Genomic DNA, 3,739 nt, shown 5'->3' on the forward strand with positions numbered 1-3,739 from the left:
GGTTTTTTTTCCATGGGCCTGTCCCCCCAATTCCCCGTGGGAGGAGACCTTTGTCCCCACCCCCCATGTACTTGAAATGGGAACTTTTTGTTTTGTTAATGAATCCATTAAAAAAATGGAATGAAGAGTATCCGGACAGATGTTTTCCCCCTAATTAGGGAGACGATTCTAACGGTTCCCCGAACTCCCAAGTCCGCCGGAAAATTTTTTTTAATTCTAATTCAGGAGACAAAATCCCACGAAATTTAATCCGCCCTTCCTTGTGAGGAAAGAGAACCTCCGGATAGGAAATTTTACGTGGAGGCTGATTCGGCGGGGGGATTTTTAGATGACACTTTGGCTTGGGTGAATTAACTTGGCGTAAAATCTGGAAGGAATTTTCCCCACAGATTTATTGAAAGAATAAAAGAAAAAAAAAAATTAAATGTTTTGCCCCCCCCCCCCCGAAAGCCCAAACCTTTTCCTTTAAACTTTAAACTTGTTAATTTTAAGGAAAAGAATGGCACTCCCTGTGGAACCCTAATAAAAAGGAAACGGATAACCCTTTGGATAAGACATCCAGGCCTAAGTCATCAAGCATCAAGCAAGTTCCCCCAAAAACCACCAACAATGATCCTTTTTCCAAAACCCCAATTATTAACAGACGAAAGAGAATTTTTTTTAAAGTGTACCCTATTTTTAAAAGAACCATATTTTTTCAAAAGGGTGGTGGTCCCCACCTTAATTCAACAATTTTTGTTTAAAAAATGGTAAAATCTAATTTGAACCATTTTTTTTAAGTGTTAATATTTTAAACACTTTTTTTAAAGTGGCTAATTTTAACATTTTTTTCAAAGTGATCTAATTTAAAAAATTTCTTTTTAAAAAGTGTCCTTCAATTCCAACCATTAATTTTTACAAAAGCATATATTTTAACATTTTTTTTTTTAAAAGTCCTAATTATTCAACCATTTTTTTTTTGTTTTTTTGTCCCCCCTATTTTAAAATTTTTTTTTTAAAGTTGTCCTATTTTTAACAATTTTTTTTAGTGGTCCCCTAATTCAACCATTTTTTTGAGTGGGTCCCTTAATTTCAAACCAATTTTTTAAAGGGTCTATTTAACATTTTTTAAAGTTGGTTTCCAGTTCAAACAATTTTTTAAGTGTTGTTATTTTTTAACATTTTTTTTAAAAGTAATCTTATTTTTAATTTAACCCATTTTTTTTTAGTTGGTTTTAATTTAAACATTTTTTAGTTTTTTTTAGTGTTTTATTATTCCCAAACATTTTTTTTTTAAAAGTGGTCCCTAATAGTTCCAAAAACTTTTTTAAAGGGCCCTAATTTTGAACATTTGTTTTTAAAAGTGTCCCCCCCTGAAGAAAACAATTTGGTTTCAAAAAGTTGTTCCCTTAGTTTCGGGACATTTTTTTAAAGTTAAAGGGGGGTTGCTTAGATTTAAATATTGTTTTAAAAAGTTGCCCTATGTTTTTAAACATTAGTTTTTTAAAGTTTGGGTTGTATTTAAACCATTTTTTAAAGCGGGGTTCCTTATTGGTAACCAATTTTTTTTTTTTAAGTGTCCCCCTATTTTTGCAATCCCAACCCAATTTTTATTTCCGAACAAACTGTTTGTATATTCAACATTTTTTTGTTGTCAATTTCACATCACAACACCCTAAAAATTGGGCCAAACATTCCCCAAACTTCCAGAGCTTTCTTATGAAACGGAAAAAGAATGGGAATAAAACAAGAAGTTCAAAGCCCCAAAGGCCCCCAGCGGGTGGGACCTGGGAGTGGGTCCATTCCAGCGGGCTTGGGAAAGGAACCTAAACAGTTAAAAAAAAAGGGGTATGAAAAGGCGTTAAACAGCGGGAGTAAACCCTTTTTCCCTTAAAGCCCCCTATTGTTTTTTAGAAGCAAGGGTGGCAATAGCAAGATGGAAAGGGAAAAGCCCCGAAAACAATTGATAACGGAGGTACAAGCAAAAGGAAACCGAAACGGGGGTTGCAAGATTAGGGGAAAGCTAAGAATAGAAAAGGGACCGCCTTGCCCCAAAGAAAAACCTTAAAGCGGATGGGCGTTACAAGTTTTGCCCCCCGGCTGGGGGTTTTTGGTTACTTGGAACGGCAAACTACCCTACCCCTCCCCACCCCACCCTTTTGGCGGGGCAGGGGTTTTTCCGTGACGTTCACCTTTCTTTCTGCGCCGAAAACCCCGGCCCCCTGGTTGGGGGTTTTCACGATTCGGGGCGGCCTTCCCCCCCCCCCCCCCATTACCCCCCCCCCCCCCCCCCCCCAAAATCCAAATCTAGTTTTCATCCTCCCTTTATATTTGTTTATTCCCTTCCATTTGCAAATCCAACCCTCCCCGAATGGTTCCAGTCCCCCTTCCTCTTTTGAAAAAGGAACCAAGTATTTTGCTCTTATTTATTTTTGGTTTTACTCCTGTACCTCCTCCTATTCTTCTATTTTTTTTTGTTTTTTTTTTTTTTCAAGCCTTTACTCCTTGTAATCCGTTTCCCTTTCGGTTTCCCATTTTAACTTTGATTTTAGCGATAACCCATGTTTTTTTTAAGTTTTTATTCCGTTCTTCTCAATTTATTTTAAGGCCCACCCTAACCCTCTTTTTCTATTTCCTTTTCCTTTCTTCATTTAATATTTTTTTTTCAGCTTTTACTATAATATTATCCTCATTCCGTGGTTTTTTTTTGTTTTTTTTAGTGTTTTTATACCTGTTTTTTGTTTTTTTTTTTTCTCCATTAAAGTTTTTTTTTTTTTCCAGCCTTATTACCTCCCGAATAACCCGTTCTCCGGTTTCCATTTCATAATTAGCTTATAGCTGTTGTTTTCCTAATTCCCGTGATTACCTCAATTTTTTTTTTTTTTCCAAAAAGAAAAAAGGTTTTTTTTAAACATCTATATCGCTCCGTTTTTCACAATTTAACTTTTAGCACCCCCAGAAAATACGTTTTTTTGGGTTTTTTTTTTTTTCAAGCTAATATTTTTCCTAAAGTAAATTCCACCTTTTTGCCAATATTCGATAATTTGTCCCAACCTATATTAAACTTGTTATGGTTTTTCAAGCCATACTTTTTTTTTTCCCATTTTTTTAACCATAAGTTCCTTTAATTTTTTCTTTTTTCAAGTATATACCCCAATCCCCCTTTTTTTGATTTTTCCCAAAAAGATGCGATTATTTTCCCAACATAGTATCTCGGACTATTTTTTTTTGTTGTTTTTGCAAGCTTTAATATTTCCACATTTTCCCCTTACAAAAAAATTTATTCTAGTTTCTTTTTTTTTTTTTTTAAGTTACATCCGAATCTTTTGAATTTTTTTTCCCCCCGCGGTAACTTTTCCCACACCATTTCTTGCGGCTCCAATATCCCAATATTTTTCCCTTTTATCCTAATAGGCAGCCCATGATTACCTTCCTTCTGTTTTTATTTTTTCCCCGTAGCTACATTTTTTTCCCCTTTCCTCGTTACTTAATTTTTTTTAGATAGACTTTTCCTGGGTCACCCCTCTTCATTTATTCGAAGCCTTGTTTGGTCCTTTTTTCCCTCCTCTCCCTTCTGTAAATTCTTCTTTTGCGTCCATACAACTTACTCTAATTCTTATTTAATTTTTCCAGCTGAATTCACACCCTGGCAATCCGACCCTCGATACCCAGCCCAGGTTTTAATGGAAAGGTATAAAGGTGAAAAAGGTTGCTTATCCCCAAAAACCCCTCCATCGATTGGGGCTAAGTTGAAACAAAC

The sequence above is a fragment of the Macrobrachium nipponense genome, chromosome 25 (assembly GCF_015104395.2).
Source record: "Macrobrachium nipponense isolate FS-2020 chromosome 25, ASM1510439v2, whole genome shotgun sequence".
NCBI classification, from domain to species: domain Eukaryota; kingdom Metazoa; phylum Arthropoda; class Malacostraca; order Decapoda; family Palaemonidae; genus Macrobrachium; species Macrobrachium nipponense.